Raw genomic sequence first — 24,586 nt, forward strand, 5'->3', positions numbered from 1 at the left:
AGGGGATTTGAATATTCTCCAGGAACAACACTTGGACAATCAGATTTAATAATAATAATAATAAACAATGGCCAAAGGCAAAAGATAGAATCGCGGAGCTTTTAAAAATCTATTTAAAAAGTGACCAGCGACTAGTTGTAAGGAAACAATTGCCCCCAAACAGGACTAAGTATTTCAAATGTTCAGAAAACACCTCTCCTAAAAATCTTATGCTGAGATCTAAATAATCACCTTAGTTTCCATCTCCTCTCACTGATTGTTTTATGGGAAGCAGAGCTCTCCAGCACGCAAGTGATTTTAAAATATTGCCTAGTATTTTTTATCCCAAGATAATTACCAGTTCATGCTGATGCCAAATATAAATTATGTTTATTCCTCTCCGAAAACCATGGCAGGGATTTTCATGGCGTTCACTAGAGCATGTGATCAGACGTGTGCATTATTTTGAAAGGTTACTCATATATGAGCTCCAGACTCGCATGTACACTTTGTCGAGGATGGTGACAGTGTCCACTGGTCTGAGTTTTCGTCAGTTTATTTCACTTTCAGATGAGCTCTTACATCGAACTCCCGGCAGTACTGACTTATTAAAATGCTAGCGTTTGCCAACTAGAACACTGTCAAGCGTGTTTCAGCACCCCCGTTCACGCTGCAATTCAGAGGAAAATGCTCTCACTCTCACACTGCATCACAAGTGACGGTCTTAATCCCACCTGAAGTAATACAGCTGAAGTTGCTACTTAATTTCCAGCATCCACCTAACGATGGCAAATGTCACTGCAAATGTCAGGCGTGCAGTTCTCAGTATCAAAGTAGATTACACAATTTGCTCTAGGAGAGAGTGCTGTTTTTTTTTCCCTTAGCAAAGTCACCAAACAGAATAGATTTTTATTTCTTTTACAGTACAATGGCTGTAAAAGAAACAGTCATCTTTATATACAGCCTGTCTTCCTGGCATAAGGTTGAAATAAATACAGAGAATATGTTTGAATTTAAGGCTTTTCTGAACAACACAGTCACCAACTACTTACATACTGCATGAATCTGTCTTTTACATCTTTCAAATGCCAGCTGCAGACTCCATCTCTTCCCCTGAATCCCTGTCGCTAATACTATCTCAGCAGGCTATTTTGATGTCCTGTGAGAATTAGGCCTCTTTTGGAAGCAGAAACATAACTCCCACTGATCCTGATCCAAGGTTTGCATTGCAGAATGAAGACAGAGAAGGTATGAGAAAGCAGATGAGCTGCTTATTTACGACCGCATAAGGTGTTAACCAGCCGTACGTACTTCTAAACTTCAGAACTATCTCCAAGTTAATAAGAGCACATTCGATCTTGTATAGACCCACATTCTTTCCTGGGAAAGGCAGTGAAGGAAGCAAATGTCATTGCCCAGAGTTTAGAAATAAAGACGGGAAGATGTGGGTAAAGTCTTAAGTAACAAAGGTTGAAGGACGGAGCGAAATCACTTGGATAAATTAAAAGCTATTCAAATATTTGCTAGAACTCAAGCTTTTAGCTTCCTGGAGAGCTCATATTCTTCATTAGCATTATAAAATGAGATTTATTAATTATTTATGCAATGGGACAGACAATGTTGGCAGAGAAGGAACTTGAAGCTTTGCTGGACTCTGTGAAGTTGATCTAGGTTGAATGGAGCGTGGCCATCAAGGGTCTCCTGGTAACACAATGACTGACTTTTCAGAGAGCTCAACAAATGTACGTCAACAACTGTGCACCAGACCCTTGTAAGAGTTTTAAGAAAGAAATGGTAAAAGAATGAATACAAATGAAAAGTAAAGAATAGGAAAGAGAGCCTTGCTCACATCTCCTTGATTCATTGAAAAGATTTAAGAAAGCTGCAAGCATGATCTGTAATGACCAACCAGGTGTCTTAATCCGTGATAAAATCAAGTGACCTCAGAAGATCAGGACTATGACCCTCCCACAAGTTACGAACCTCAGTATTAAATCAAAGCCATCCAAAGCTTAGGCTGATGGCAAATCTGTGCAGGATGTGAGGGGATGCAGATATGTCCACCTTCACACTATTGACAGCCGAGGGATGCTGGACAAGACCTAGAAGCAAGGCCATCTCTGACCATTCGCACCAGGCATCCTAAGACCACCTTGTGGACAGATGTGCGGGGAGGGCAGCCTAGTTAATGGGATGGCGCAAACCTCCATGCACTTACTGAGGGATCACCAAGTGGCAAACATTTCGCTCCTGATTCTGGGACAAGCGAGAGCTTTATTGTACCTCAGTGAACTCCGCATCCCATAACCTCCTCTTCATTCGGTTGATGAAGAAGTTTCATGGCTATGATGGTTAACTGTTTTTAATTGAGGTATATAACATTATATGAGTTTCAGGTGTACAACATAATGATTTGATATTTGTATATATTGCAAAATGATCAACACAATAAGTCTAGTTATTTGTCACCATACATAATTATGGATTTTTTCTTGTGTTGAAAAATTTTAAGATTTATTCCCTTAGCAACTTTGAAATATACAATACAGTATTATTAAGTATAGTCGCCCTGCTGTACATCACATCCCCATGATTTAAAACATATCCAATACGTCATAATTTATACCCGTGCAGTCGAAGGAGTGAATGGATTAGTGATATGATGGCCTAGGTTGTGGCACATTTTAGCGAGGGACGTCTCTAACCAGTAACTACCATGATTACTTCCGACTAAAAAGAGGAAAATATTATTCCCAGTTTAGAAGAGTTTTCTCTTTGAAGGATGAGTGATACCCCCTGCCCTGTTCTTTGAAATCTGTTAAGAGTACCTCAGTCTCTAAACGTATGGACAACGTGATATAATGAAAGGCTGATATACTTTGCATACCTAGACTCACAAAAGTCTGTGCCCATTGCTCTTTTCTAGTTACCTGTTATTTTGTAGCCTGCATCCTGGCAGGTGGAGAAAATTTAATTAAATGTCGTACGTAGAATACTCCACACAAACCTGGCCCTTTGCGGGTGGTCCATAAATATTAATTTCGATACTCTATCAGGCAGACAAGAATGAGACATCTCTGCCACTGAGAATCTGCTTGTTTGGATTAGTTTTCTCTCAAAAACCTAATTTTGTGGCAAATCAGACTTTAAAGACAAAGGTAACAAATTGATGTGCCCCAGTTTATTTTGGGTTCCACACAGCATTCAGTAACCTTAACAACAGTGTTGTCTGAGAGCGAGAACTAGCCATCTCCCCTTGAGATACTAAATGGTCTTCCTCATCCATTACTGGCAACAATTTTTTAAAAACAAGGAATATTTTTAGTAGAAATACAGGAAAGGAAATGGAGGGGGAATACATGAGCCCGTCCTTAAGTATCTATGATGGCTAGTATTCCAACTACATCTTCAAAACTATTACCAAATGAAGTGTAAGCCTGATTATATAACTTATGAGCTCTTAAAGCACATATATTCACATACAGCAAGATGTAGAACTTTAGGAATTTTGTTCAGGAAACAAACATGGGGGTTAAAAAATGAGAAATGCGTTTGAAATTTTAAGCCTAAAAGCCAGAGCCATACTGCTTGCCAAAAAGCAGTTATACTTCTTGGCTGATAGGTAACCAAGGAAATCTTGTAAAGAGAGATGGTTTTTAGTATTTTTTAATCAGCCAAACCTAAGGTAAATGTCTATGATTTTACATTGAGAAGATGTCCATCTTTAAGCTCCCCAATTGATGCTATGTTAAGAGAAAAGAAACAAAACAAAGACAGTACATTCACCACCTTCTTCAATTTCTGTAGTAGATACAACCATTCTATACAAGAGCAGGGTGGTCTCCACTCAGAAGAATTAGCGTTTGCCTTTTAGCACTTAGCATATATCCTGGAGGCTGCTGGGAAACACGGGGTACTATAGGATCCATCATTCACAGTTTCAGGTGCCCTATGTAATGGCTGGATTCTCTAACAGCCTAGAAATCACTGACAATGTTCATTTGCCTTCTGTGGCACCTGCAGACATGGAAAAAAAATCTAGGGAAATGAAAAACATTTCCACTACATGAGCATGCACCTGGTGTCATTGCCAGAGAGGTCATAACTAATGCACTGACACAACACTGAGGGTCTGACCGGGTTGATTGTATCTACCAGTTGTATAAACTCAGCAGCTTTTTAAAACAAGTTCAATTAAGTTGACACTCCCTTGTGACCTGGTTCAGTTGGGTGGAGTTTTCTGTGTTTCTTGTGGATATCTTATGCATAATTAACACATGTGAAATTCTAGTTATGCTCAAATTGTTCCTTAATATATCAATCATGTTGGAACAAATTCATATTTTCAAAACAAGTGTTATGGCCTAACTAATCACACTTTATTTCCACCTTAACATTTGTCATTACATCTACTTCTTATCCTAATTTCTAGTCTCAATGCTTCTAAAGAGGTGCCCTCCCCGTATATGAAAGCTATTCTTCCAGCTGTGCTTTTGGTGGCAGTTAAATCGGTGGGTCACTCTGCCCTTCAAGGGGTCTAGCTCTAAGACTTGCGGCAGCTCTCTTCAGCAATTCGATGCAAAAAAACGTCTCTCCCCTGACACCTTCTCCTCCCACTGAAAAGTGGACAACCTCCTTTTCCTGTCAAAGTCCTGCTCTTTACCCTGTCGTGCCTCCGTCTAATCTCCTGATTCTCGTCAACCAATAAGCGTAAGGGGAAAGGCCCCACATCTACAGACACCATTTCTCTTCACACCATGACAGACTCTTTACTTCCCTATCAGCTCCCTCAGTAATAGCCTCCTTGTTGGCAACTTCATCCTTTTTCTTTCCATTTCCATGCCCCATTCCTGCAAAGCAGCTGGTTGCTGGTCACTGTTTTATTTTCCTGGGGCTGCCATAGCAAAGCACCCCAGGCTGGGCGGCTTAAAACAATAGAAACGTGTTCTCTCACCGTCGTGGAGGCCGGAAGTCTGAATGCAGTTGTCGGCAAGGCCGTGCTCCGTCTGAGACTCTGGACGGAGTCCTTCCTGCCTCTTTCTAGCTGCTGGTCGTGGCCATCACCCTTGGCTCACAGCAGGTGTCTTCCAATCTCTGTCTCTGTCCTCACAGCCGTCTCCCTATGTGTCACTCTTCTCTCTTATTAGGACACCAGTCGTATTGGATCAAGGGCCTGCCTTATTTCCAGTATGACCTCTTGTTAATTTACATCTTAATCACATCTGCAAAGACCCTATTTCCAAATAAGGTCACATTCACAGATACCAAGTGTTAAGATTTCAACATCTTTTGGGGGGATACGCCCATAACAGTCACCTCTTCTTTCTTGAAACTTTCCTGTTCATTTGCTTTCCAAATGCAATAAAAATATTTTTAAGTTTCTGAATGTTTACTCTGTGTGCCCCCCTCTGTACTAAACATTTTACATCGGTTTTATATATTCCGCACAATCCTCACAACTCTTAGATAGGTGCAATTATTTTTGCCCATTTTACAGAGGATACAATTTTATTTTATTATTATTTTTTTTTAAAGGCAGGTGGATTAGGGTCTGGAGGATATTTATTTATTTATTTATTTATTTTATTTTTGGCTGTGTTGGGTCCTCGGTTCGTGCGAGGGCTTTCTCTAGTTGCGGCAAGCGGGGGCCACTCTTCATCGCGGTGCGGGGACCGCTCTTCATCGCGGTGCGCGGGCCTTTCACTATCACGGCCCCTCCCGTTGCGGGGCACAGGCTCCAGACGCGCAGGCTCAGTAGTTGTGGCTCACGGGCCCAGCTGCTCCGTGGCATGTGGGATCTTCCCAGACCAAGGCTCGAACCCGCGTCCCCTGCATTAGCAGGCAGATTCTCAACCACTGCGCCACCAGGGAAGCCCGAGGATACAATTTTAAATAGCTGCTCACAAATACACAGCTGGTCAAGTGGCTCAAATGTGAATCTAGGAGATCTGAACCTGACACCCACACCTATCACAATTCTTTGACCAGCAACCCAGGATCACAACTGCTGGGAAAATTAGTGCTTCACGGCTGATCTTAGAAAACATGGCCGAAATAGAATGATGGGAGAAAATCCCAAACAGCAAAGATTTAGGAGAGAGTGGGAAGCGAAAGAGACAAAGCAAGAAGGGTAGATTAGTATTTAAAAAGGTTTTGCAAAGAAGGGGAGGAGAACGGTCAGTCGTTTCAGAGCAGAACAAGGGTCGTTTTGAGAACACGGGGGCATAAGCACGTTGGTAGAATGAAAGCAGAGGTTAAACAGAAGCATCCTGAAAAGGCGAGAAGAATAAGGACGGCTGATGGAACACCATCCTGAAAGGCAGAAGAGGATGTGATGAAGACCACACATCGAGGTGCTGGTCATTGAAAAGGCACCATTTCACCAGGTCACCAGAGAGGGGTTAGAGAAAGAAGTTTTTTTCTCTCGTGTCTCAGCTTTACCAAACATCTAACATCTGTCTCAGAGCAGACTTCATTAAACGCCCTTTTTCTCTTCTCCTCACAAAGGTTTTTGGCTTAATTAAGGAGAGGGTCAAGCCATTCTTTGTTGGCATTCCTCCAATAAATAAAACCTGATTACTATCTGCGGCCCATAATCTTTTTGTTTAATATGTAGCCATTGAATGAGAAAATGTATTCCCTCTGAAAAGTGGTTACCTTCTTTTTGTAATTTATTCTGTGTTGGGATTTCGGTTTCTGAAGTTTATTCTGTATTTAAGCAGAGCAACTCCACCAGCTTTTCTCGGTAACAATGCACATGTGAAAATTTGGTGGTCGAGATGTAGATGTCATTCAAAAATACTTCAACTTCTGTGACTCAGGAAAAAAATCAAGGTAAATTGTCCCTAGGATCTGGCAAACACAGGAGAGTCAGTCGTGTCAGCGGGGCACTGCTTAGTGCTGCAATTCCTACGTGCCCGATGCAGTCAGTGTGAAATATCACCAAATTCCAAGCTTCAGGTCCACCAAAAGATAAATAAACAAACACATAAATAAATAAAAGGAGAAGAAGGAGACGAAGAAGGAGGAGGATGGAGGGGAAGAGGAGAGAACAGAAAAGAAAAGTATAAAGAAGAAAGTCACACAGAGTTTTGCCAGAATCAAAATGACGTGCTGGCTCCCATTTAGCTAATGGCTAATAAGCTGTAGATCCGCATAGACATCTAACCTGTAAACAGTGAAAAGGCCCAAGAGAAACGCTCCTGCTCTTACGTGCACACTCACTGCCGTCCTCCAGGTCGCCAACCTAGTCTGGGCTCCCTGTGCAGTTCCTCCTGCCTGTAGCCGCCACTCGTGTTTCTGCACAGACCCCCATCCCAGCAATAGCCACCCACCAGCCATCTGCCAAGCTGCCTTCCTGCCCTCATTCATTGGAAGAATTATCTTAAATCCCGCCCCATCAGGAAGACGACCCCAGTCTGTGGGCAGGATTTTAAGAATCAGCCTCAGGAATATAAAGACAAGAATGTTTTATGCTTTATATAAAGTGCTTTAGTTGTGAACTCTTTCAATCTGTACAGTAGCATTATAAGGTATTATTGTACCCATTTTACAAAGGAGGAAATTAAAGCTTAGAAACATTAAGTGGTTTGTCCACATTTCCTAGATAGTAAAGGTCAGAGTTGGAACTCAAATAGAGGTCTTCTAATTCCTGCTGGTATAAATTGTTCTTAAAAAGGCAAAAATGTATGATGCACTCTATTCTAGGAACATAAGCGATATTCAAATGATTGTGCAAGTGCCCTGTGAGCTCTTAATAAATATTAAACCTATTCATCTACAAAATTAATTGCCTTCATACAGTAGTAAACCAGAAGCAGGAAACTGCCTTCTAGGAGTGAAGGGCTTAGCCACTAACTTTTCCCAAGCAACAGAGAGAGAGTACTATTTAGTGTTTCAATTTGCAAAAATGCAATGAAAAGCTCAGCTGAATCTCTGGGCAGGTTTATAAGCAAATAATAACCATATAAGATACATGGGATTCCTTTATGATGCCCTCCAAGTGAGAAAGATCGCAAGGGAAATTTAACAATGAGTGCCCCAAGGGAAATGAGCAAATATTCAACAGATTTCAGCCAAGTCATTGTCATTAAACTTTCATGCTTTCAACATGAATATTCAGGAGTGTCTCGTCTATGTCAGTCAATGGATAAGATTCAGGAGTTAGCAACTGAACGAGGTCCAGCCCCTACAGTCTAGGAGCTCTTCTCTGCCTGCTCTCTTTAAACTTTCTGCTCTAATGGACTCTCGCTCTGATTTTGTCTTGGTCATTTTTCTAAAGATGTCTCATTTTTTCCAGCTTGTCTCTCAGTGACATTTCAGGCGCTCCTATAGGGTTGACTCTGTAAGTCTACGGAGGGTAGCTGTCAAAACTGCTGCAAAGCCTGACATTATTTTGCAAGCCTTTTTTTGAAGGAAGAATCTTTCTCCACTCTCTATACACCATCCTACAATCAAGGTTCCCTTCAAGACCTATGATTGGGTCAGGAGAACATTACAGTTGCCCCACTGCCACATACAACATGAACCAGTTATACAAAAGGGAAATTTTCACTGTTCTGACAGTAATGAGATAGTCAGTGTTTCAACACTACTTGGCTGGTAGCTCTTAAATTTCATGGTTTCGGTCACATGACATATTATAGGCACAACGTCACATTTACATTGGGTCAGTTCTTATTTGTCTTCAGCAGATTACAGAAATCACAGCCATAAACAGAAGATTTCATAGAGGAATATAAGTTTAATAGGATAGAACAAAATATGATAAAGGGGAGAGCATGACTTCTGGAATGACATATTGAGTCCCTCCATGTTTCCACTCCTCCAAAAATGCAATAGCAAAAATGATTGAAATCAAAATTTTAAGAACTCTGGAAATTAACCAAAGGCTCGCAACAATCTGAGGAGTACTTATTCAATGAAAACTCTAAACCTTGGTAAGAACAGAAGGGTTTGTGTACTGTAACTTGATCTACTTCCATTTTTCTCTCACCAGTTCCACAATATCCTTAAAAATCAACAACCTTGCAACCACAGTGGCTGTGAAAACCAACAGGAAGCCTGTGTACTTCCAGGCACAACACAGTCAAACTACTGAAAACCAAAAATAAGGGGAGAACGTCGGAAGTGGTAAAAGAAAATGACTCATCACATACAAGGGATCCTCAATAAAATTAACATCTGACTTAGAAAACATCAGAGAGCGGTAGGATGACATCTTCAAAAGACAAAAGAAAAATTGTCAACTAGGAATTCTACATGCTAATTAAGACATTCCGAGAATTCATCACTAGCAGAACAGCCTTACAATAGAAACTAAAGGGAATCCTTTAAGTTGAATTGAAAGGACACCAGAAGTAATTCAAACCCATACCATTGAGAAAGTTAAAAGACAACTCACAAAATGGGAAAAAACATTTATAAGTCACATATGTGATAAGAGACTCATATCCAGAATAAAGAACTCAAACTCTTTAGTAAAAAGATAAATAATCCAATTAAAAATGAGCAAAGAATTTGAATAGACATTTCTCCAGTGAAGATATACAAATGTCCAACCAGCACATGAAAAGATGCTCAACGTTATTAGTCATTAGGGAAACGCATCTCAAAACCACAATGAGACATCATGTCACACCCACTAGGACCACCACGATCAAAAAACAGACAATAATAAATTTCCGTGAGAAGGCAGAGAAATAAGAGCCCTCAGACATTGCTGGTGAAAATGTAAAAATGTTTCAGCCACTTCGGAAAACAATTTGGCAGTTCCTGAAAATGTTAAACATAGAGTTACTATGTGATCCAGTAATTCTACTCCTAGGTGTCTACCCGAGAGAAATGATAACACACAAAAGCGTGGATGTTCATAGCAGCATTATACCGAATAATTATTCCTATTCATAGCTGAAAAACAGAAACAACCCAAATGCCTATCAATTGACAAATGGCTATATAAAATGTGGTCTATCCATACAATTAAATATTAACCATAAAATACGAAATACTGATACTTGCTACAACATGGATTAACCTTAAAACATTATGCTAAATTTTAGAACGCTATACACAAAAGACTCCATGTTGTATGGTTCCATTTATGTGAATTATCTAGAACAGGCCAATCTGTGGAGATAGAAAGTAAATTACTGATTTCCAAAGGCTGGAGAATAGGGGGTTGGAGAGTTACTGCTATTGCATATGGATTTTGGGGGGAGGGTTATGAAAATGTTCTCAAATTAGAGCGTGGTGATGGTTGTACAACTTTGAGAATATATTAAACACCAAAAATTGTACACTTTAAACAAGTGAATGTTATGGTATGTGAATTCATCTTCATAAAGCTCTTTTAACAAAATGGTAAGAAGTGAAGATAACTTACATAGATCCACAGTCACATACGGTAGCTTGCAACAAGGTGCTGAGAAATTTTAATTAAAAGATTCACAGACTTAGGAAATGAACTTATGGTTACTGGGAGGAAGGGTGGAGGGAGGGATACTTAGGGAGTTTGGGGTTGACATGTACACACTGCTATATTTAAAATGGATAACCAACAAGGACCTATTGTATAGCCCAGGGAACTCTGCTCAATATTATGTAACAACCTAAATGGGAAAAGAATTTGAAAAAGAATAGATACATGTATATGTATAACTGAATCACTTTGCTGTACACCTGAAACTAACACAACATTGTTAATCAACTATAATCCAATATAAAATAAAAAGTTAAAAAAATTTTTTTAATATATCATCAGTTTTACTGCAGGGCAAAAAAACGAAAGATATTAAACACTACATATGGCAGAAATAAACACCATGATTTGGGGTGTGTAGTAATGATTTAATAACAATTAAAATTTACCAATTACTATGTCTTGCTGGGCACTGTGCTATAAATTAGACACTTTTACAAAGTCCTTTGTCAGAATAGATCAAGAGAATCCCATTTCTCAGAAAGCGTCATAAGGAAATAAAACAGCTTTGGTTAGAAAAAGGAAGAAACTACGGTAAAAAATGCCTTTGTTACAGCATTATTTATAACAGCTAAAACCTAGAAGCCATTTAAATGTCCAACAAGAGCGAAGTGCTCATCTACCTTTGGTAAATGCAGTGGTAAATTTCATATACATAATATTTAATCCATAAAAATTATAACTGGGAAGACTAGCTCCTTGTTTAAATCAGGGGCTACAAATTTGCTTATGTGCTACAATATTAATAGCAAACATTTATTGAGCATTTCAGGTACTGCTCTGAACACTTTCCACGGATTAATTCATTTCATCCTCATGGTAACCCTCTGAGGTCAGTGATATTCAGGCGCACAGCAGTTAAGTAACTTGCAGAGGTCAGCATGCCAGTAAGAGGTAGGGTCAGCATTTGAATCTTGGCCATCTGACGCCTCAGACCGTGCTTTAGCCTGGACCACCTTTGGTGGAGGCTGGACCACCTTTCCAGCAAAGCACTGTTGTGCTCCATGGATACGGGCAAAGACGGAAAAAGATATTCCAAATGGAAATATCTGACTTGACGGCAAGGTTAGGAGTACATGTTTTCACTCTAACTCTTTAACTTTCTAAAGTTCATATACTTTGTTGGCTTTATACAAATAAAAAGCGGGGGAGAAACAAAAGTCTTGTATTCCTGTCATTATTTTTGTGTCCCAGCTCCCTCAGAATAAAAGATTTCATGTTTACCGAGAAAATGTAATGCAAACGCAATACCAAAGCAAACAAACAAAACTTTTCTCTATTCCATCTTAGAGAATGTGTATTGTAATATGTCTTAGTAAGAAAGTTATATCAGTTTTACCTTGAATATATCTGCGTGGTTGGGGTTAAACAGCTGGTGTTTCCCAGATCCCAAAATAATAGGACCTGAACATCTCGTTTCTCCATAGACATAAAGGGATACTGTTGCCGCGGTGCCGGCATTCTCAAGATCCCCAGTGACAACAGTCACCTTCCAATCTCCTTCTGCAAAGGAAAAAGGAAATCAATATGAAACTGTGGAGGAAAACCATATTGATATTAGGAAATGAGGAATTCTACGTAATCTACTTAGTTATGAAGTGAATAATTTGTGAAGTTAAGAAGTATTAAAATCATTGCTAATCATGGACTCCCTTTTGGAAGGTAGCATGTAGAAAAGTTTTGGCAATATGATAGCATTTTAATTACAGAGCAAATAAGCAGTGGGCTTTTCATGACAACAGATACTTTGGGGGAATTTAGCACTAGGTGTTTGGCTGGCAGATTTAGGAGTCTATTTAGGCATCACTGTCAGATCTGTGGGTGGGAATGGGTGACAGACATGCTGACAGCCTAACATGAAGGCATTATCTGCACTAGGAGTCACCCTTTCACAAGCCGGGGCTAGTGACACAGTTTAGAGATCCGAGAAGAATCATGGTGAGGATGCGGGAGACCTGAAAACAAAGCAAAAAGAGCTAAAACTTTTTTCAAGGAAAAATACTGGAGTCCCTTAAGGGTTGGGATGTTGTATGTGGGACCTAGCAAAGGAAGCTGGGTTTGGGAGAGGGAGGATGAAGAGAAGAGGTATTTGAAATAAAGAAAGACAACATATCATGTAAGCAGAATGGATGGCTGAGCTCCCTGCCCCGGTGGCGCTGGGAACACAGGAAGGCTGAGCGAGCAGAGCATGACAGAAAACATCTTTTTTTAAAGATCTGCAGCCTGTTCTATGATTGTTTAGTTGGAAAGACAAATTGAGATGGTATTTATTTGATCATTTTGTGCACTCTGGAGAACCGTACCATCAACCCCGCAGCAGTAAACCCTCTGACGCTGAGGCACGTCAGGCAGTCAAGCGTAACAGAGGAGGAGGTCCTGTCTGCTGGGAATCTCTGCAGGGCACACAGTCTGTTCATCACGGGTCACCCCTGGATTACAGGGACAATTTAAAGACGTCTTCCTTGTTATTTCCAAAGGCTCCATGAACACACGCCACCTTGTGCGTATTTTTTACATTTTCAAAATGTGATTAAGACCCACCACCAACCCGGACACCTGAGGTCTCAGCAACGTCTCCACCGAGACGTTATCTTCCTTTCACTACATAATGCTAGTCTCCCCTCCCCAATGTGTCCACAAAGATCACTCATATATCTGATTGCTTTAACACAACTTGGGTCAAGTAAATTTTGCGTAATGTTAGATTTGATGATGAAGGCGGAGCTTGAGGCTTGCTGCCAAGATGGCCCAGGAGTACAGACCTGAGAGAGGACCCCTCCGCCCCTTCTACCCCGTGGCAAGTATGCTTTGAGGAACTGCTATCCATGCAGGAAAGTAGGAAACGTGCAAATTTCAAACTGTAATTCCACTGAGAATCCTATCACGATATCGATTCTTATAGGAAGCTTTCCACCTGGGCTTTGATGAACAATTCAAGAAGTTAAAGAATCTCTTTCCTTTTTTTTTCTAGATCTTTCCCACCTCGTCCTCGTCTCCTTCCCTGTCACCTGAGCCTGCCCTGGGACCCGGCATCGTGCTCTCATGGGGAGAAGGTCAGGAATGAGTTTGCACATCAGCTTGGATGTCTTGTTTACTAAAACAGAGACAAACAACAATGACCTATGGATTTATATAATACTCTCGTGTTCTTCCCTTCTGGAATGAGCACGTCACCAGGACATGCGCTTCAAAGGTGGAGTTACTAATGAAATACCTAATGTGGTGATTTTTGTTGATTTTCAAGTTTTCCTGGGCATAATTTTCTTTTCTACCGCTGGACAAAAATAAGTATTTTCCAATATTTTTATAGTATACTTTTAAAACATGATCGCTTAACTTCTCTACGAATGTCTCAGTATCTAAAATACAAAATAGGAACATTTGTAGAAAATAACATAGAGGAACACTCTTGAGTCTATATTTAAAATTCTACTGTCCTAAGAAACAGTTTATTTTTATCAGAGTTAAAAATAGGTTCATAATTTTTGTATTGCTTATAATATGTGTCACAGTTACAAGTTTTTTTCTGTAATTTGTGAAACTTTGTTCACCAAAAAAATCAAAAGAACATGAGTTCGGATATTCTGTCTATACAAGTTTTTCTTTTTTTTTTCTTTCCTTGTAGCTGCTATCTATTCAACCAAGGAATCATACCCAAAAATACTGTCATCTGTTAACCCCTTTAGAAATCATTTCTATTAACTCAAAACTCCCAAAGGAAGAAACAGAATTTCATGTAATTGAAGTCTAAATATTTCTATGTTTACCAGTGTTTTGAAAGGCTTAAAAAATACCATTGTTGATAATCTACCTCAGACTGTTCCATTTTATTCTCTTTTTGTTGGCTTTTGACCTTAAATTTGGGAAGATACTAAATCCTGCTACAGAAAAAAGAAAAATTTTCTTGGAGACTTCGTCCTAGTAGGCTTATTTTTCTTTTGTGTCAAAAATATTTTTAAAGAAGTCTAGATATACTTTATGATCTCTAAATAGCCCGTAACAGTTTGGATTTCTTGTCAATAAGGAAGTAAGGTTTAACAGGAACTTTCACTTTAAAAATGAAAAGTATAGGCTCTGTCGTTTGACATTCCTATGCACCTAAGGGCAATAAGTATATATACAATTGAACTAGAAAATCCTGAACTTCAGGACACAAAGCTATGCCAACAATTGGAATTCCATAATACTTGCTAACCAGCTGGTTTACAGATATTAAGTGTCCATATTACGTACAAGCCTTGTGATGGGCATTCAAGAGGCTCTAAGGGACCACATGAGTCAAATTAGGAACTCCGACTCAACAGAGTTTATAGATCTCACCTAATACCAAGCTTACTGGTGATTCACCAGCAAACCACAAGCTAAGCGTTCTTCCTTTGGAAAGTTCATAGACCAGGGTTGGCAAATTATGGCCCACTGGCCAAATCCAACCTGCCACCTGTTTTTGTAATTAAAGTGTCACTGGAACCAGCACCCTCGTTTGTTTATGGATTGTCCGTGGGAGCTCTTGTGCTACATGGCAGGGTTGAGTAGCTGCCACAGAGACCACACGTCTTGCAAAGCCTAAGATGCATATTAATCGGCTCTTTATCATAAAAGTTTGTCGATGCCTGCCCTAGATGACCGATACAACTCAAAAAGGTCCTCTCCAGCCTGCATTAGAACATGTGCCGGTTCAGATTGAACAGGTGGGATATAAACAAGGCATGCAGAGCAATCACGCCCCATTGATTTCCCAGCTCACGGAACAGTTTCCAAGCATGCCCCAATCCACAAACACCAGGTTTATTTACAACAGGCAGCCTGGACAAACCAGGCGTATCCTGCTGTGCCATGCTGCATGATTTACAGAAGTCCTCGCTGATAACTCCCAGCCCACTTGTTCTTCTGCAACGTGACCACCCTACTGCTCTGTAAAGAGGTGGAGTCTATTTCCCTCCCCGCGAGTCTGGGTTGCCCTTGGCCAATACAACGCAGCAGAAGTGACATTCTGGGACTTGCGAGTCGAAGTCAGCCTGGGTCTGTCAGAACACTCTCTCGCGGCCCCCGGAGGCACACAGCGAGGCTTCAGGCAGGTAGGTAACTCCAGGTGAGCACCTGCGGCCGCACGAGTGAGCTGCAGGAGGGTTCAGCTCGCCACCCCTTCAGATAAGCACGCTGCAGAGCGATCGGACTGAAATCACAGGAGATTCACCTAGGCAAACCCACTTAGCTGAGCCACATCAATCTACTGAAAGATAACGATAAATCACTGTTTCGAGCCACTAAGTTTTGGGGTGGTTTCTTGTGCAGAGAAAACTGGAGCAGCTGTTGAGACCATTTCACAGACAGGAGCTCTCAATTATCTTTTTACTTACAGATACCGTTTGTGTTTTTTCCAGGAGGTCTGATTGTTAGCATGTATGCAAGGGATTTGACTGAGGCATCCCCTTCATTTCCCAGGTAAAGGGGGAAAAAAAAAATAGATTGCAGGCCTGCTGTTAACTTTTTCCTCTCCAAATTTTCTTACTAATTGGAGGTTTATCTTCAGGAAGGCATGAGCGAGTTATTTTGGTGAACAAAGTCCCTGTAGCTGGTGGAGTTCAAAGCCCTTTCTTAGATCTGAGCATTTCATCTTTATCTTCTTCTGTGCATTCTGTTACAGGGGTTCATGGACTTGACTTTGTGGCTCAGAAAATTGCCCCTGTGGTTGAATATAGAAACTTCTGTGTCTAGACGCAGTTTCAGTTACTTGGCAACTCTCCACTGAATGAGTACTCAAAGAAATGTAGGGAGGATGCATGTAAATTAAGCTCTTACCATGTACTTGCTTGTTCACATACTGAGGGAAAAGTCTTCAAGCTGCCTGCCATGAAGTCACACAAAGCACAGTAAAAACTATGGCACTGGCACACTTTGCTTGATGACACACACACAGCAGCACATGCCCCTGACACGAACCCAAGCATCACAGGGAGATGCAGTGAAGGTAACAAAACCCAGTGCACCTGTGCAGATGCACCTCCACGGGCCTGGTTACGGGGAGGGAAGGTGGGGTCAGCCTATGAAGACAGGTACCACACGGCCGCAGAGATGCTTGCGCAGCGCCTGCTAGGTGGAGGGGAGCGTCGGCGCAGGGGAGATGGAAGAGAAAGAGAACTGCGGGCCCTAATGTTAAACAGATCCGCCTCCACCCCGAAGCCCCCAGGGGAGGGTCCCCCAGACGCCAGGTGGTGAATCCAAGAATTCCTTCCACCCACCGTCCCTTGGCTCCTTGAGAGGGGTCTTTCCCCATCTTTACTTCCACAGCAGTATTTTAACCTTACTTACAGATCGGCAAGCCTGTCATATGCTTAACTCAACTCTGCTGGTGATACTGATACCCGCCGAGCCGCAGCACCCCCGAAAGCAGCCTCGACCCCCGAGGCCCTTCTCACAGGACGGCTTTGCTTTGCTCCACCCTCCAGCCATCCAGAAGGCCCCTTCCCACCTCCAGGCTCAGCCAGGATGTTCCTCCCCCACCTCTTCTCCTCCCCACCCCACCACCCCGGTGAACACCTTTGACCCCGGGCTCAGCTCAAGGTCGCCCCCTCTAAGGAGAGTTTCCAGACGCCCTTCACAGTCACGAGAATGAAGCCTGCCCCTGCTCTCCTGGACTGGGGCACACTTCAGCCCTTAGACATGTAAATTAATGCCACCTCTCCACGCCTCCCACCCCCTGAAGGGCACGTTTCTATCTTAAATGTCCCTGTGTCCCCAGCACCTAGCACAACATCAGCACAGGGTAGCCTCTCAGACAAAGAATGAGTGAAAGATGCATACAACATTTGGGGATCTGTTAAGAAGTATTTTGAAAAGTAAAGACCTCATGGGTGAGGAAGGGCATTCAAGGTATTATTAGGAATGTTTCAGCACAATATAAAAATATTTCTCAATTAACAAGCAACAAGTCTTTCTGATGATATGTCATTAGTGTTGTTTTTTGTACAAAGGACAAGGACATTGTTATTTACCTCATAATTGGTCTTGTTATTAGCACAAAGATAATAGAAACAATATTGACCTCGTAGGACCCAAATTTTGAAGGGTAAGTAAATACATTTCAATAAGATTGGCAAAGATATTGTAAATAAGACAAATTATTACATTATTCTAATTTTGATAATTTTATCTCCAAACAATTCTATGTATATAAACTCACAAGTCCTTCAAAATACAACCTCATAAGAGGATCATGAGATTTTTTGAAATTTTTAAGTACTTTACAAATATTTTTATTCTTCCAAGAGACAAATATTATTAACCCTATTATACACGTAAAGCAATAGAGAAATTACATGCTGACTACCACAGGAGTTGGGAAAAATTTGATTTTGAATTAGAAACAGTTATGCTTCCTAGAATAAAATGGTTTCAAGCAATGCTTAATATTCTCCACTTTAAGTCCAGAAAACAACCATAGAACACTATCAGCAATGGATCTATTATATATTTCATATTGATATTGGATTAGGGTGAACCTTTTGTCGTTCCTCTGGTTCTGTTCACTATGTATTGCTGTGGGGAAGGACACCCCGGTTCTAAATGGAGAAGCAGCACCAGAGACCGCGGACAGCGGTGCAGCCTGCCCCCCCCCCCCCCACTCCAGCCCAGATGCTGGTGCAGTGGGGCTGCTGCCAGATGCTCAAGACCCGTGATACATCTCATCACCAGGGAAAGGAGTTTAAAAATGAGCATCTACTGCATACAGAAGATGCACCAGGGTCTGTGTAAGCGCTTTATAGATATAATTGTACCTAATCCTCACAGCACCCTGGTCGTTTCTGTTATTGTCTTCGTTTTATACGAAGGAACTGAGACACAGGGAAACACAGTGATTTCCCCAAGCCATGCAGGGAGGAAGTGGTGCCATCAAGATTTAGAACCCACACTATTAACCACGATGCTCAGTAGCCTCTCCGCATGCTGGACCCTGTTACACGTCACTGTTCAGGCAGAACGACTGTTCTCTAGGGCAGCTTACCACCAATCCCCTGCCCCTCTGGGTAGTACACTCAGCTCCACTTCAAACCTCGATCCTTGGCAGGGAAGACGGCATCACAGCTAAACGGCAAGTTCCTGTCAGGTGCCCAGGTTCCCTGTGATCAGCCTCAGCCTGGATCCAGCTTCCCATCAGAGGCGTTTCTGCCTCGTCCTACCCCAAATCCCCTCAGACTTACACTCGCTACTAACCTCCGCGTGCCCCTCCGCCTCTGCTCACCACCACCTCACTTTGGCTGACCTAGCGGCCTCCCTGTGGGTATTCGCTAACAATTCTCAAGTGCTTTGTGTTCTGATCGCCGAGCAACTTACTAGGTCCAAACCTACCTACAGAAGCACATCGCTGTACGCCAGTCACTAGAGCAGCAACCCATGACCTTCATTTTACGTAGAAGTCAAGTCTTGACTGAGGTATGCACGTCTACGTGAGCTACCCTCTACCAGTTCTGCTGCTGTGGTCATCGATTGCTGTGCAACAAACCACCCTAAACTTAATGCCGTAAGACAACAATGCTTGCTGCTTTTGCCAACGCGTCGGCAGTTTGGGGCAGGCTTGGCAGCGAAGGCTCTTCTCTGCTCCACACGCTGTCAGCTGGGGTGGTTCCACTGCGGGCGGGGGGATCTGCTTCCAGGATGGCTCTTACACGACTGGAAGCTCCGCCAGGGCCCAGGGCGACAGCCTCTGTGTCTCCGCAAGCAAACCTCTCCACGTGGTCTAGGCCTCCCCGTAGCATGGGGGCTGCGTTCCAAACATCCCCAGCGAGAGAGGCAAAGGCAGGCAGAAGCAACATCGCCTTTCAGGACCTGCAGTGCACAGCAGAAATGTCACGTAGCGCAACTTCTGCCCCACACGCTTAGCTGAGGGAGTCTTAAAAGTCTGCCCAGGTGAGTCCACCTTCTGATGAGGAATTGGCAAGGTTCTGGAAGAGTATACGGGACAGGAAATGTTATACTGCAAACATTTGTAGCAGATGCAGTCTGCCCCCTCCCGACACTCCTCAGCCCCCTTTTCCAACAGAACCACTATTCTCTAGTTCAGTGGATCCCAACAGGGGGCTGATTTTGCTTCCAGGGGACATCTGGTGATGCCTGGAGACATTTTTTATGGTCACAACCGGGGTTGAACGTTACTAGCATGGAGTGGGTAGAGGCCAGGGATGCTGCTACACATCCTATGATATACTTGACAGTCTCCACAACAAAGAATCACCCAGCCCCACATGTCAACAGTCTCAGCGTTGAGAAACCTTGCCTCAGATTAAGTAAGGACCACTTGATTAATTTATTTCACCCCAAACCGTACTATGCTATCTGTGAATTATCTCTAAACACAAACTGGTTGAAAGTAGACTCTCTGGGGCAATGTGTCTGCATAGCTGTTGGATATTCTGAAGATGCTGAGATCACAGTATTTCTGTGTTAATGCCAAATCCATTCCATTCAATCACTGTGTTGAATTATGGGTTTTTTGTCTCAGTCAGGGAAAGGCGCGGACCAATATTCTAGAATCAATGGCACAGGAATGACTAGCCAAACACTGGCTATTTAATGGCAGGAGAAAATGAGGCAAAGGCCAAGCAGGGGCCTGGGAAGCCCTGTGTCCTCTTCCTGGCTGCTCACTTAGCTCTTCCTTAGACCCACGCCGAAGGTTCCTGGCACCGAACAGCAAGTCCCAGAAAACATCTGGCCTCTGCTGAGGAGAGCACGCTAGGCTCAACTTCCTCCTGGGGTTCCACACCTGTTCACACACGGCCCCCTCCTGCCCATCAGTCCCTGGAGTCTGATGACCCGGGTGCAGGCTGTGTGTGTCAGGGCCGGGGAGGCAAGCGCAGAGGCGGCTTTGCTGGCACGTCCGCTGCACACACTGCGGGCACTTCTCTGCGACGCTGGCCCCTATCCCACCCCACCCCCCGTTCCCAGGTACCCACGGTGTGTCCTCCTCTCCAGGAAGCCAGACTGACACGGGCAGAAGGTTCTGACGCAGGAGCTCATTACTGTCCACACAGCCACTGAAAACTGTGCCATAAGTGATCGGAGCAGGGGGCAATCCCAAGCCATCGACATTAAATTCGGGATGCAGGAGGATTTCATAGGATAGTTTATGTTCTTAATTATGTTTAGCTGAGGCTAATAATTAAATTTCAGTTTCTTCCCCAGAGCAGATGCCAGGTGGGTTGTGAGGCCAGTGAGCATATATAGAAAATAGAATCAAGAAGAGAGGAAATATTTTAATATATTTACCACAGATAATCCACCAAGTTGCTAATAATCATGCTACAAAGAGTTGGCATTGCCTGTAAACAAATGAGTAAGCGCTCCAAGAATGTTACAGCCCCTCAAGTCAGAAACCCTTGAGGGCGGGTAGGAAGCAGAGTCATTTAGAGTGAAGCAGTTTTGTATAATGGTTAAGCGCTGAGTTCTTTCTTTCACTAACTGCTTGACTTAAGACCAGTTTCTAATACTTCTGAGCCAGTTTCCTGGGATGGGATTTTTACCCCCCCCCCCCCACTCCCTGCACTATAACACCATTAGATTCCAAATAAATTGCAAAAACAAAAACAAACACACAAAAAACCTCAAAACCCCAAACTTTTTCGTTCATTACTTCATTCCCAACGAAGTTAAGAAAAATCCCCAATGCCAAATAGCAATAACGATGAAAGGGGCCATCGGCAGAAACCAAGGGGTGAGTACAGTCGAAATCAAGACGGCTAGGGACTTCCCTGGTGGCGCAGTGGATAAGACTCCGCGCTCCCAGTGCAGGGGGCCCGGGTTCAATCCCTGGCCAGGGAACTAGATCCCACATGCATGCCGCAACTAAGAGTTCATGTGCCGCAACTAAGGAGCCCACATGCTGCAACTAAGGAGCCGGCACAACCAAATAAATAATAAAATAAATAAAATTTTAAAAAAGAAAACAAAACAACCCGGCTGAGCTGTTGTGGAGGTGCCGAGGGCCCGGGCTGGGCTCCCGAGCGGGTGGGAGCTGGCCGGCCCAGCAACTTCGGAAGTGAGCCCAAAGGGGCTGCAGCCTTGGTGACAGGTGGGCCAGCAAATACCTGTCAGCAAGGGGAGTTTAGCAGAAACGCAATTTGTCTCCACAAAGGTTCTAGGTGGAAAAGAGATTCATAAGGATAATAACAATAACGATAATAATCTCCCCTGACAGTTAAAAACATCCTTTCACTTGGGCCCGGAATGAGGTTGAAAGCTAAAGATCCAAAAATATGGCCTAATAAGTTAGAAAAATAACACAACAAAGTAAATCCAAAGCTAGAGATGATATATACACACACATGAACCCACACATTCTTAATGTCTGGGGGAAGTTAGAAGGCACTCCTTTAAAGCAAGAACAGTACAGGCCATGGACTCAAACCGTCTGGATTCAGATTCCAAATCTGCTATTTGCCACCTGTGTGACTTCAGGCACGCTACAAAAGTCAAACAAACAAACAAAAAAACCTCTCTGTCCTTTAGTTTCATCACCTGTAAAATGGAGCAGTGATACTATCTACCTCATGGGTTATTGTGAGGATTACATAAGTGAATATATCTAAAACACTCAGCACCGACATAGCAAATCCTGTATGTGTTCACTGCTAATGTTCCCATTACTGCTTCTGCACACTGTACCAGGGACCTAGATAGCATCTTAGGACAAGGAAAGGTGCCTGATTATTCACATGTGATACGGCCGTTTTTCCAAATCATTCAAAAGTATCTTGAGAAAATTTATTAGAATTAGAATTAATTTAAATGTACTTTATTATTATAGAATTAGTATAAACTTATTGGCATTAATAAGAGGGTTTAGTATAGTGGCTAGCTATAAGAGCGTTACACAAAAGGCACTGACAAGTTAGAAAATTCAATCCAGCAATGTACATTAGAAATATTATCTCAGGGGGCTTCCCTGGGGGCGCAGCGGTTGGGAGTCTGCCTGCCGGTGCAGGGGACGCGGGTTCGAGCCCCGGTCCGGGAAGATCCCACATGCCGCGGAGCAGCTGGGCCCGTGAGCCACAACCACTGAGCCTGCGCATCTGGAGCCTGTGCTCCGCAAAGGGAGGGGCCGCGATAGTGAGAGGCCCGCGCACCGCGATGAAGAGCGGTCCCCGCTCGCCGCAACTGGAGAAAGCCCTCGCACAGAAACGAAGACCCAACACAGCCAAAAAAAAAAAAAAAAAATTATCTCATGACCAAGTCCAGTCTAATCCAGAAATGCAGTTTTACTATGGCAATGATTTTACCTATAGAATTATATTTATGTTTATAAGGTGTCAAGCTTTGGAAAATATGTCTTAGATAATTGTGGGAGTTCATTAAACATGACACAGAGTTAGTGATGGTACCTAATTGTACTTATTATTAATCACCCCAAGATGAAATTAGCTCAGCTGATTCCTTCCTTTTCCTTTCCTTCTACCATTATACTGAAATAGCATATTTTATGCAGCAACATAAAAAGGGATGAATTATGTAAATGTGCTTCATATACTTTCAAAATCTAAGACTCACGGTTGCTCCTCAGCACTTAACCACAATGGAACCCCGCCTCATCAGGTTAGACTTCCTAACTTCTCAAGGTTCTTGCCACACCATAAATTAGCTTATTCACCTAACTATAAGACTATCAATGTATTTCTAGAATCATATTGAAACAGAGCAGGGACCCCACTTTCGGTAACAATATCCCAAGACATATTAAAGATCATATTCTTCAGAATTTAAAAATGAAATAAAATAAAAGAGGATCATTCACAGACAAATGATAGTGTCTCACGAACTAAGGTCTGTGATTAATCCACATTAGTACTGTAAAAAACAAAAACAGACCTAGAGTCTGTCATACAGAGTGAAGTAAGTCAGAAAGAGAAAAACAAATACCGTATGCTAACACATATCTATGGAATCTAAAAAAAAAAAAAAAAAAAAGGTTCTGAAGAACCTAGGGGCAGGACAGGAATAAAGACGCAGAAGTAGAGAATGGACTTGAGGACACAGGGAGGGGGAAGGGTAAGCTGGGACGAAGTGAGAGAGTGGCATGGACATATATACACTACCAAACGTAAAATAGATAGCTAGTGGGAAGCAGCCGCATAGCACAGGGAGATCAGCTCGGTGCTTTGTGACCACCTAGAGGGGTGGGATAGGGAGGGTGGGAGGGAGACACAAGAAGGAGGAGATATGGGGATATATGTATATGTATAGCTGATTCACTTTGTTATAAAGCAGAAACTAACACACCATTGTAAAGCAATTATACTCCTATAAAGATGTTAAAAAAAAGAAGACATTTTAGTGAGGCCATAAGAATAAACTAAAACCACAGAAATAATAACCAAAAAACCCACCTTATAACAGTTTATTCTAATCAAAATTTCACTGATAAACTATATCTACCAAACTCCTAGGTAAACACCTCTGCTGTATAACGTAACTTCACTATATTCGGTAGCACTTATATTGATTACATGGCTAATATTATTAGCAAAGGAATTTCAACATTTTCATCCTTAATTAGAATCTTCAGTTTAAAACTATTAGCCTCTATTATTCATATACGCCCTGCCAAGTTCTGGAATTAATGGATAATTTTCTACTTAGAATGTCATTTCAAGCTTTATTACTTAAGGGCTTATTGTAAGACACAGACCTTTTGAGACCCCTTAAAATTACCAAGTGATTCCAGAACATTAATAAAATTCTGTCCATATTAATACATGCACAGCCTTTTCTCTATAAATAACTTAAAAACATAAAGTAAAATATAAGCCAAAATGCAATTTCTAATATCAATAAATGCAAATGCTAATTATCAGCTTGGACATGATGTTTGCATCTCAGCAACCATCCTAGTCAGTACGGGACTTTATGAATATAATAATGCTAGCATTAAACCTTGCCTGGTTTCAAATTACCACACACAGTACAAACATTTTTGAAAACAGAGGTTTTGTTGACTTGACATGCATATTAGGAATCCGTATTTACCTCACTCAGATCAGCTTTAAAGTGTAAACATATTAATAACACAGTTGCAAGTTGATTTTAAGAGGATCTAATAGCAAAAGCTAATCTCAAAAGACTTAAAAATAAAACTGAGAA

The 24,586-nt window shown here is 42.0% G+C and overlaps 1 pseudogene; it reads right to left on the reverse strand.

The window, feature by feature from the left end:
• LOC132351758 (lipoxygenase homology domain-containing protein 1-like) overlaps nt 1–24,586 on the reverse strand; it is a 172,638-nt pseudogene that overhangs the window by 42,448 nt on the left and 105,604 nt on the right.

The sequence above is a fragment of the Balaenoptera ricei genome, chromosome 17, assembly GCF_028023285.1.
Source record: "Balaenoptera ricei isolate mBalRic1 chromosome 17, mBalRic1.hap2, whole genome shotgun sequence".
NCBI lineage: Eukaryota > Metazoa > Chordata > Mammalia > Artiodactyla > Balaenopteridae > Balaenoptera > Balaenoptera ricei.